Genomic DNA, 12,232 nt, shown 5'->3' on the forward strand with positions numbered 1-12,232 from the left:
GAAAATGACACTGTAGAGAGATTGAGAAACTGACACTGTAGAGAGATTGAGAAAATGACACTGTAGAGAGATTGAGAAACTGACACTGTAGAGAGATTGAGAAAATGACACTGTAGAGAGATTGAGAAACTGACACTGTAGAGAGATTGAGAAACTGACACTGTAGAGAGATTGAGAAAATGACACTGTAGAGAGATTAAGAAACTGACACTGTAGAGAGATTGAGAAAATGAGACTGTAGAGAGATTGAGAAACTGACACTGTAGAGAGATTGAGAAAATGACACTTCCAGGTCTTAGAGAAACTGACACTGTAGAGAGATTGAGAAAATGACACTTCCAGGATTTAGAAATGACACTTCCAGGATTTAGAAAATGAGACTGTAGAGAGATTAGAAAATGACACTGTCCAGAGATTAAGATGACACTTCCAGGTCTTAGAAATGAGACTTCCAGGATCTTAGATGACACTTTGATTGAAATTGACACTTGAATAAGAAAATGACACTGTAGATAGATTGAGAAAATGACACTGGAGAGAAATTGAGAAAATGACACTGTAGAGAGATTAAGAAAATGACACTAGAGAGATTGAGAAACTGAGACTGTAGAGAGATTAAGAAAATGACACTGTAGATAGATTGAGAAAATGACACTGGAGAGAAATTGAGAAACTGAGACTGTAGAGAGATTGGGAAACTGACACTGTAGAGAGATTGGGAAACTGACACTGTAGAGAGAATGAGAAAATGACACTGGGGAGAGATTGGGAGAAGCTGGAAGTTAGATGTCCTTCCAGGTCTTAGATGTCCTTCCAGTTCTTAGATGTCCTTCCAGTCCTTAGATGTCCTTCCAGGTCTTAGATGTCCTTCCAGGTCTTAAATGTCCTTCCAGTTCTTAGATGTCCTTCCAGGTCCTTAGATGTCCTTCCAGGTCTTAGATGTCCTTCCAGGTCTTAGATGTCCTTCCATGTCTTAGATGTCCTTCCAGGTCTTAGATGTCCTTCCAGGTCTTAGATGTTCTTTGTTGATTTATCTTGTCTGAAGTACCTTTCTTCTATAAAGCACTTCTTCAGTTCCCCTTTACAACGGCTTCATCATTTGTTTCATGTGTCTCCTGGATCAAAACTGGGGTCTTAGGCTGAAGTATGTTACATCTCACTCATATAGTTGTGTGGTGAAACTAGGCTTGAGGGTGTGTGTGGTGAAACTAGGCTTGAGGATGTGCGTGGTGAAACTAGGCTTGAGGGTGTGTGTGGTGAAACTAGGCTTGAGGGTGTGCGTGGTGAAACTAGGCTTGAGGGTGTGCATGGTGAAACTAGGCTTGAGGGTGTGTGTGGTGAAACTAGGCTTGAGGGTGTGCGTGGTGAAACTAGGCTTGAGGGTGTGCATGGTGAAACTAGGCTTGAGGATGTGCATGGTGAAACTAGGCTTGAGGGTGTGCATGGTGAAACTAGGCTTGAGGATGTGCATGGTGAAACTAGGCTTGAGGGTGTGTGTGGTGAAACTAGGCTTGAGGGTGTGCGTGGTGAAACTAGGCTTGAGGATGTGCATGGTGAAACTAGGCTTGAGGGTGTGCATGGTGAAACTAGGCTTGAGGATGTGCATGGTGAAACTAGGCTTGAGGGTGTGTGTGGTGAAACTAGGCTTGAGGGTGTGCGTGGTGAAACTAGGCTTGAGGGTGTGCATGGTGAAACTAGGCTTGAGGGTGTGCATGGTGAAACTAGGCTTGAGGGTGTGCTTGTGGAAACTAGGCTTGAGGGTGTGCGTGGTGAAACTAGGCTTGGGGGTGTGCTTGGTGAAACTAGGCTTGGGGGTGTGCATGGTGAAACTAGGCTTGAGGGTGTGCGTGGTGAAACTACGGGTCCATCTCATAGCCTAAGGCAGCAGAATGGGTTCATCTCATAGCCTAAGGCAGCAGAATGGGTTCATCTCATAGCCCAAGGCAGCAGAATGGGTTCATCTCATAGCCTAAGGCAGCAGAATGGGTCCATCTCATAGCCTAAGGCAGCAGAATGGGTTCATCTCATAGCCTAAGGCAGCAGAATGGGTCCATCTCATAGCCTAAGGCAGCAGAATGAGATATCGATTTTTATTTGACCGTTAATGACAGAACTACTGGAGCAACAGTTTGAGACTAATAAATACTATTCAGATAAAAAGATGTGATTAAATATACAAGTCTGTGAGTAGACAGGGAGTGGAAAATATGGGTAAAAAACCTGTCTATTCTTGTGTTGTTTAACTTAAGGTTCAATCTCATCAGTATTTTATCAATTATTTACATCCAACATTATTATGATGAAGGCAACACACTGAAGAATCCTGGGCTCTTGAGGCTCTGTTTTGCTGTATAAAAGTACATGAACTGAGGTCAGTATAATAACTTCAGAGACACTGTGTGGACTGAGCAATCTGAACACAGAGGCTCTACTTCAGAGCCAGCATCTTCCCCCACTCACCCATCCTCTCCCCCACTCCCACAGCCTCACCCAGCCCCACTCACACAATATCAAATGGGACATGATTTCTATTTGAAACTACGGAGATCACAGTCTCCTCTCTCTCTGACAGCCTTGTTGGTTGAGGCGTCCAAGGAGAGACAACGCTCTGAGATGAGAACAGAACAACTGTCTGTCTGTTATAAATAATGATGATATTACTCAAGGATGGGTGAAACTACACAGGGATGGGTGATACTACACAGGGATGGGTGATACTACACAGGGATGGGTGATACTACACAGGGATGGGTGATACTACACAGGGATGGGTGATACTACACAGGGATGGGTGAAACTACACAGGGATGGGTGATACTACACAGGGATGGGTGATACTACACAGGGATGGGTGAAACTACACAGGGATGGGTGATACTACACAGGGATGGGTGAAACTACACAGGGATGGGTGATACTACACAGGGATGGGTGAAACTACACAGGGATGGGTGATACTACACAGGGATGGGTGATACTACACAGGGATGGGTGAAACTACACAGGGATGGGTGATACTACACAGGGATGGGTGAAACTACACAGGGATGGGTGAAACTACACAGGGATGGGTGATACTACACAGGGATGGGTGATACTACACAGGGATGGATGATACTACACAGGGATGGGTGAAACTACACAGTGATGGGTGATACTACACAGGGATGGGTGATACTACACAGGGATGGGTGATACTACACAGGGATGGGTGAAACTACACAGTGATGGGTGATACTACACAGGGATGGGTGAAACTACACAGGGATGGGTGATACTACACAGGGATGGGTGAAACTACACAGGGATGGGTGATACTACACAGGGATGGGTGATACTACACATGGATGGGTGATACTACACATGGATGGGTGATACTACACAGGGATGGGTGAAACTACACAGGGATGGGTGAAACTATACAGGGATGGGTGATACTACACAGGGATGGATGATACTACACAGTGATGGGTGATACTACACAGGGATGGATGATACTACACAGGGATGGGTGATACTACACAGGGATGGGTGATACTACACAGGGATGGGTGATACTACACATAGATGGGTGACACTACACAGGGGTGGGTGAAACTACACAGGGATGGGTGATACTACACAGGGATGGGTGAAACTACACAGGGATGGGTGATACTACACAGGGATGGGTGATACTACACAGGGATGGGTGAAACTACACAGTGATGGGTGATACTACACAGGGATGGATGATACTACACAGGGATGGGTGAAACTACACAGTGATGGGTGATACTACACAGGGATGGGTGAAACTACACAGGGATGGGTGATACTACACAGGGGTGGGTGATACTACACAGTGATGGGTGAAACTACACAGGGATGGGTGATACTACACAGGGATGGGTGATACTACACAGGGATGGGTGAAACTACACAGGGATGGGTGATACTACACAGGGATGGGTGATACTACACAGGGATGGGTGATACTACACAGGGGTGGGTGACACTACACAGGGGTGGGTGATACTACACAGGGATGGATGAAACTACACAGGGGTGGGTGATACTACACAGTGATGGGTGATACTACACAGGGATGGATGATACTACACAGGGATGGATGATACTACACAGGAATGGGTGAAACTACACAGCACGAACAGCAACTTCAAAACACAATCTTTTCAAAGGATACAGTTATCACACACGAGACGCAATAGAACGCGATTAACACCATCAAATGGCAAAAGCAATAATCTCTGACATCTAAAAAGACATCTAACAGTCTCTCAACGGGAATGTTCTCCTCCTCTCCCTCCCCCTTCCACTCTCCACGGTAAACAGAGAGAGCATCATGACAAATTACTCAACATTCTATAAATAAAGCAGGATCAGCACTCTACACACCACCAATGCTCTCTGACGTAAAGAGAGGCCTGTGGCCCAGCGGCATCTGTCTGAGTGTGTGTGTGTGTGTGTGTGTGTGTGTGTGTGTGTGTGTGTGTGTGTGGTGTGCCGTGCCGTGCCAGAGTGGGCTCTTCTCTCTCTTCCACTGCCATGTAAATTTGGGACACTTAGCCACCAGCTGGTACCATTCCTTTGGTGCCGCTGGCAACACGACACCGGCATGGATGAGCTATCACTATACCAACCACTCCATGTAATGCCAGTTAGAGAGCCGTGCGAAACCCAAATCCCTACACCAGTGGAGGCTCCTCAGAGGAGGAAGGGGAGGACCATCAACCTCAGTGAATTAGATAAAACTATACAAAATATAATCACATCACCAAATAATCGATTAAAACATACAATTTTGCAATGAAGGTCTACAGTAGCCTCGACAGCACTCTGGGTGGCACCATGGTGTAGCCAGAGGACAGCTAGCTTCCATCCTCCTCTGGGTACATTGACTTACATACAAAACCTAGGGGGCTCATGATTCTCACCCCCTTCCATAGACTTACACAGTAATTATGATAACTTCCGGAGGACTTCCTCCAACCTATCAGAGCTCTGACAGCATGAACTGACATGTTGTCCACCCAATCAAAGGACCAGAGAATTAATCTAGTACTGAAAGTAGAAGCTACAGCTAGCTAGCACTGCAGTGCATAACATGTAGTTGACTCAAAGAGAGAGAAATAATATAGTTGAACAGTTTTGAACAAATACATTTCTTCCAAAATGAAGGAGAAGCAAGATTTCATCATTTTTTTCAACTTTCATTTTCACTTACTTAGTTATCGGATCCAGCGTGCTAGTTTAGCCTATTTAAACACTCTGCTCAAACAGAGGGATGCTATGTTAGCTAGCTAGCTATGACAGGGGGATGCTATGTTACCTAGCTAGCTATGACAGAGGGATGCTATGTTAGCTAGCTGGCTAATTAGCTATGTTGACTGTGACGTTACTTTTTAAACTTTTTTTACCTTTATTTTACTAGGCAAGTCAGTTAAGAACAAATTCTTATTTTCAATGATGGCCTACCGGGGAACAATGGGTTAACTGCCTTGTTCAGGGGCAGAACAACAGATTTGTACCTTGTCAGCTCGGGGATATGATCTTGCAACCTTTCGGCTACTAGTCCAACACTTTAACCACTAGGCTACCCTGCCACCCCACCCTATATTTTTGTTCACCTGATCACAAACAGCTGATGTGTTGTGCATTGAAGTCCTCAAGCAAAGGGAAAATGTGACAAAAGGAAAGCGCATAGGTGCGAGAAGGAATACAATGTGGCTGCTATGAAAGTGAACTGTGTTGACATGTGATCATGGGTGTGGATTCATTCCACCGATTCTGTTGAAAAAATTTAGCAAACGGAATGAAACAGCAATAAACATACTTGAATTTGTCCAACTCTTGTTTTCAAAAGTTTGCATCAGCTAGATGCAGGCAAGAGTGTGCAAGGCAATATTGAATGTGTCACTGTCTGTCCATGTGTCACTGTCTGTCACCTCAAATTTGTCTCTCGACCTGTGTGCACCTACATTGTAAACTTTCATTCCTAGGCTAGGTTCTATCAACCTCATGATGGGAATAGGGAATATTAGAGTATCATGTAGGAGTCTAAACCTATTGCTGTTACATCCAATACATCCAATATGCTGTCATAGAAATAAGGCCATCCTCGCTCATCTTAAACGGCATCGACCACCACTGCCCTATACACCACCCCACCCACACACACACACACACACACACACACACACACACACACACACACACACACACACACACACACACACACACACACACACACACACACACACACACACACACACACACACACACACACACACACACACACACACACACACACACACACACACACACACACACACACACACACACACACACACACACACACACACAGTCAGTCAGTGCCAGTACTCCTCAGTAAGAGGTGGAATATCCCACCACCTCACGCTTGGTAGAAACTAAAGTTGACTTCAGATTTCAGCCAGCAGCACCACCCTGTATCCCACTGCTGGCTCTGATCAGTCCTGGTCAGTCCCTGGATGGGAGAACAGATGCTGCTGGAAGTGGTGTTGGAGGGCCTCTTTCCTCTGTTCAAAAACAAATGTCCCACTTGTCACACCCTGACCATAGTTTACTTTGTATGTTTCTATGTTTTGGTTGGTCAGGGTGTGATCTGAGTGGGCATTCTATGTTGGATGTCTTGTTTGTCTATTTCTATGTCTGGCCTGATATGGTTCTCAATCAGAGGCATGTGTTAGTCATTGTCTCTGATTGGGAACCATATTTAGGTAGCCTGGGTTTCACTGTGTGTTTGTGGGTGATTGTTCCTGTCTCTCTGTTTTGCACCAGATAGGACTGTTTTAGGTTTTCGCAAGTTTGTTGTTTTGTTAGTTTATTGTTGTACAGTTTCTTTATTAAAGTACAATGAATAACAACCACGCTGCATTTTGGTCCGACTCTCCTTCTACAGACGAAAGCCGTGACACCAAGGACATTGATTGGGGACATTGTCGGATGGGACTTTAAACTCTCTGTGGTGACTAAAGATCCCATGACACTTGTCGTAAGAGTAGGGGTGTTAACCTCTGTGTCCTGGCTAAATTCCCAATCTGGCCCACAAACAATCACGGTCACCTAATCATTCCCAGCTTCTAATTGGCTCATTCGTCCCCCCTCCTCTCCCCTGTAACTATTCCTCAGGTTGTTGCTGTAAATGAGAATGTGTTCAGTCAACTTACCTGGTTAATGAATACAATGCAATCTAGAGTGTGTCAGAAAAGGGCAATGACTTTGAATACGTCTTCTGATGAAAACAACATACAGTCCTGAAGTCAGAACGTTGTCTGTTTCATACCCAGGCGCAGGGTAACAAAGGCTGCTCTCTAAAGCGGATTTGGGTCTATGGGCCTGGATCACAGTACGGTAAGATTGTGAATCAGAAAGCCATAGCAGATGCTAACAGAGGTTAGCGTTGGCCAGAGCTATAATCTGCACAAGAGCCATTACTACAGTCTTAATGGCCTTAGAAATGTAGTGATGGTGGGGATGAGGGTGACAAAGCTGACACATATGGACCAGGCTTGATACTGTTCAGCACTGGAGGATTCAATCATTTCTGCCGTTTATCCACAATAATACTGTTGTGGATTAGAGAGTTAAACCAACAAATGGTCACCGGGGAGGAGAGGAGAGATAAATGTGGGCCAGCGTATCCAAGCCTTGTCTATGGTGGCTGGTACTGAGATATTTCACACATATGGACTTACTCCAAAATGGGATTCAGGTCTACTGTACACAGATAATTTATGAGAGAGAGGGAGAGAGAGAGAGAGAGACAGAGAGAGAGGGAGAGGGAGAGAGAGATTCAGGGGTTATGGAGAGAAAATATGTGATGGAAAGAAAGAGAGATAACAGCGTTAAGTAAACAGCACGTGGATCAGTTTGTAGCGGCACGTGACATGCAGTGATACACATATTACACGCATAGAGCTTTTTATGGCAGCCTCCCCCTCAGCTCAGCTCCATGGGGAAGGAGTGGAATTATAAAACAAACCGACATCGCATACAGAGAGGGAAAACCAGTCCCCCTTTTTAATGGACATCTTTATTTCATCAATACACGATACCAAGCCATCAAATAAATTCAATTAAACCCTGAACAAACAGTCCATAATACAGAACCAAACAACACAACTGAATGTACACAGAAAAGGAGTGGAGAAAGTCCAGAACATTACTTTTCACAAATACCAAGGTCCTTTTCCTTTACAAAATGAAAGACGGGCAGAAAGAGGTGGACACTGAATACAGATACTTCTTTAGGTTTCTTTACACAATCAGAAGACTTCACAACATCCAATACCATCCAATAGTCTGTCGATGGGTACCAAGGGTTGGAGTTGGGCTGGCAGGCCATCCATCCACTTGGAACGGTGGGTTCAGGTGGTATTTGGTATAAAGATGTTGAAGGTTTGGGGGAGGGGTTTCAGTTCTTATTAAAGGTGAGACTGTACAAAGATAGATGCCTTGTAGAGCTCGCTCTCACTATCTTTCTGTCGGAGCCAGACTAAAGGCACAGGGGGTCCACTGAACAACAGACATGTCCGTTCTAGAGAGAGAGAGAGAGAGAGAGCGAGTGAGAGAGAGAGAGAGAAAGAGAGAGAGAGAGAGAGAGAGAGAGAGAGAGGGAGAGAGAGGAGAGAGAGAGACAGGGAGAGAGAGAAAGAGAGAGAGAGAGAGAGAGAGGAGAGAGAGAGAGAGACACAGAGAGAGAGAGAGAGAGAGAGAGAGAGAGAGAGAGAGAGAGAGAGAGAGAGAGAGAGAGAGAGAGGACTCCGTCACACAAAGCAAGGAGCATTCAATTGCAATGTGTGCATTGTGTGTGTGTGCGTGTGTGTGTGTGTGTGTGTGTGTGCATGTGAGCATGTGCCGGGTTTAACATTATGTTATTCTATCCTAATGGGGACCTAAAATCCCCAGAAGTCCCCACAAGGATAGAAGAACATAATGTGTGTGTGCTTCCTCAATCATTCAGCACTCCTGTCTGAAAATGAGTTGTTCCTGAACTGACTCAGGTTGTTGTTTCTGTCTGAAAGGCCTTGGACGTTCTATGTTCTCCAGCTCCTCCAGCACACACAGAGAGCAAAGAAGAGGAGTGTCAAATACCTTGCGCCTGGCAACTCATTGTGTGTGTGTGTGTGTGTGTGTGTGTGTGTGTGTGTGTGTGTGTGTGTGTGTGTGTGTGTGTGTGTGTGTGTGTGTGTGTGTGTGTGTGTGTGTGTGTGTGTGTGTGTGTGTGTGTGTGTGTGTGTGTGTGTGTGTGTGCATGTGTGCGAGCGTGTGTGTGTGTCTGTGTGTGTTGGTTCTTCTATCCTTGTGTGTGTGTGTGTTGGTCCTTCTATCCTCCTGTGTGTGTGTGCATGTGTGCTTCCTCAGTCATTCAGCACTCCTGTCTAAAAAGGACGATTGATTGTTATTCAACTGACTCAGGTTGTTGTTCCTGTCTGAAAGGGTTTTTGTTCACCTACACTGGAAGTGTCTGTCTTTGTCAGGCTCCCACTCTGTGTGTAAATGTGTGTGTGTGCGCGTGTGCGTGTGCGTGTGTGTGTGCGTGTGTGTCAGTATCCCACTGTGTGTAAATGTGTGTCAGTGTATCTGTCTGTCTGTATAAGTACATTCATCAGGATGTGTGAGTGCATACAGTATATCAGTGTGTGTCTGTCTCCCACTGTCTGTGTGTGTATTCCCATGATCCTCTCTGTCTCACCTTGCACTGGCAGAGGGTGCATTCTGTTCTGTGTTTGGTCCAGGCGGCTCCGCTGAAGCGCGTCAGTCCGTTCTCGTCTACACACGTCTTGGTGATGTCGTTACGGACGGTGTCAGCCTGGCAGGGGTCGGTGATGCAGCGCGGGCAGCACTGCCCCTCGGGCACCTGGGTAAACTCACAGTCCACCACTGGAGGGCAGGACATGGGCCAGCAGTCCACCTCTCCACTCTGGAACAAAAACAAGAACAATGATGCTTTATTGTCCATTTTATTTTCAAAGCACCACAACTTCAACCCAAGGGAAACAAAAACATCTCATCAACTGTCTCTCCAGCTTTGACCTCCTCTCTCCAGTCGTCACAAGTCAGAAACTACAGCCATCCCATCTCATCAACAGTCTCTCCAGCTTTGACCTCCTCTCTCCAGTCGTCACAAGTCAGAAACTACAGCCCTCCCATCTCATCAACAGTCTCTCCAGCTATGACATCCTCTCTACAGTCGTCACAAGTCAGAAACTACAGCCATCCCATCTCATCAACAGTCTCTCCAGCTTTGACCTCCTCTCTCCAGTCGTCACAAGTCAGAAACTACAGCCATCCCATCTCATCAACAGTCTCTCCAGCTTTGACCTCCTCTCTACAGTCGTCACAAGTCAGAAACTACAGCCCTCCCATCTCATCAACAGTCTCTCCAGCTATGACCTCCTCTCTACAGTCGTCACAAGTCAGAAACTACAGCCATCCCATCTCATCAACAGTCTCTCCAGCTTTGACCTCCTCTCTACAGTCGTCACAAGTCAGAAACTACAGCCATCCCATCTCATCAACAGTCTCTCCAGCTTTGACCTCCTCTCTACAGTCGTCACAAGTCAGAAACTACAGCCCTCCCATCTCATCAACAGTCTCTCCAGCTTTGACCTCCTCTCTACAGCCGTCACAAGTCAGAAACTACAGCCCTCCCATCTCATCAACAGTCTCTCCAGCTTTGACCTCCTCTCTACAGCCGTCACAAGTCAGAAACTACAGCCCTCCCATCTCATCAACAGTCTCTCCAGCCATGACCTCCTCTCTACAGTCGTCACAAGTCAGAAACTACAGCCATCCCATCTCATCAACAGTCTCTCCAGCTTTGACCTCCTCTCTCCAGTCGTCACAAGTCAGAAACTACAGCCCTCCCATCTCATCAACAGTCTCTCCAGCTATGACCTCCTCTCTACAGTCGTCACAAGTCAGAAACTACAGCCATCCCATCTCATCAACAGTCTCTCCAGCTTTGACCTCCTCTCTACAGTCGTCACAAGTCAGAAACTACAGCCATCCCATCTCATCAACAGTCTCTCCAGCTTTGACCTCCTCTCTACAGTCGTCACAAGTCAGAAACTACAGCCCTCCCATCTCATCAACAGTCTCTCCAGCTTTGACCTCCTCTCTACAGTCGTCACAAGTCAGAAACTACAGCCATCCCATCTCATCAACAGTCTCTCCAGCTTTGACCTCCTCTCTACAGTCATCACAAGTCAGAAACTACAGCCCTCCCATCTCATCAACAGTCTCTCCAGCTTTGACCTCCTCTCTACAGTCGTCACAAGTCAGAAACTACAGCCCTCCCATCTCATCAACAGTCTCTCCAGCTTTGACCTCCTCTCTCCAGTCGTCACAAGTCAGAAACTACAGCCCTCCCATCTCATCAACAGTCTCTCCAGCTTTGACCTCCTCCCTACAGTCGTCACAAGTCAGAAACTACAGCCCTCCCATCTCATCAACAGTCTCTCCAGCTTTGACCTCCTCTCTCCAGTCGTCACAAGTCAGAAACTACAGCCATCCCATCTCATCAACAGTCTCTCCAGCTTTGACCTCCTCTCTCCAGTCGTCACAAGTCAGAAACTACAGCCCTCCCATCTCATCAACAGTCTCTCCAGCTATGACCTCCTCTCTACAGTCGTCACAAGTCAGAAACTACAGCCATCCCATCTCATCAACAGTCTCTCCAGCTTTGACCTCCTCTCTACAGTCGTCACAAGTCAGAAACTACAGCCATCCCATCTCATCAACAGTCTCTCCAGCTTTGACCTCCTCTCTACAGTCGTCACAAGTCAGAAACTACAGCCATCCCATCTCAGAACCCTCTGTTGCCCTTCAAGTCTCCCCCACACATCACCCCAGCTCCTCCCACGGCCTTTCCCCCTGCCTCACTCCATCTGGACTGCCCTGGATAAAGGCCACAGACACTCAGTGGAATACTGATCAGCAGAAACACAGTTAGACCTGCTACAGTAACTGACCTGCTACAGTAACAATTAGGCCTGCTACAGTAACTGACCTGCTACAGTAACTGACCTGCTACAGTAACAGACCTGCTACAGTAACTGACCTGCTACAGTAACTGACCTGCTACAGTAACAATTAGGCCTGCTACAGTAACTGACCTGCTACAGTAACTGACCTGCTACAGTAACAGACCTGCTACAGTAACTGACCTGCTACAGTAACTGAC

General features: G+C 46.3%; 1 pseudogene; it reads right to left on the reverse strand.

Moving 5' to 3' along the window:
* Positions 1-8,031: 8,031 nt before the first annotated feature.
* The window catches only part of LOC135539274 (protein NEL-like), an 89,318-nt pseudogene continuing 85,117 nt past the window's right edge, over positions 8,032-12,232 (reverse strand).

Source organism: Oncorhynchus masou, unplaced genomic scaffold, assembly GCF_036934945.1.
Source record: "Oncorhynchus masou masou isolate Uvic2021 unplaced genomic scaffold, UVic_Omas_1.1 unplaced_scaffold_1672, whole genome shotgun sequence".
In the NCBI taxonomy this organism is placed as follows: Eukaryota; Metazoa; Chordata; class Actinopteri; order Salmoniformes; family Salmonidae; genus Oncorhynchus; species Oncorhynchus masou.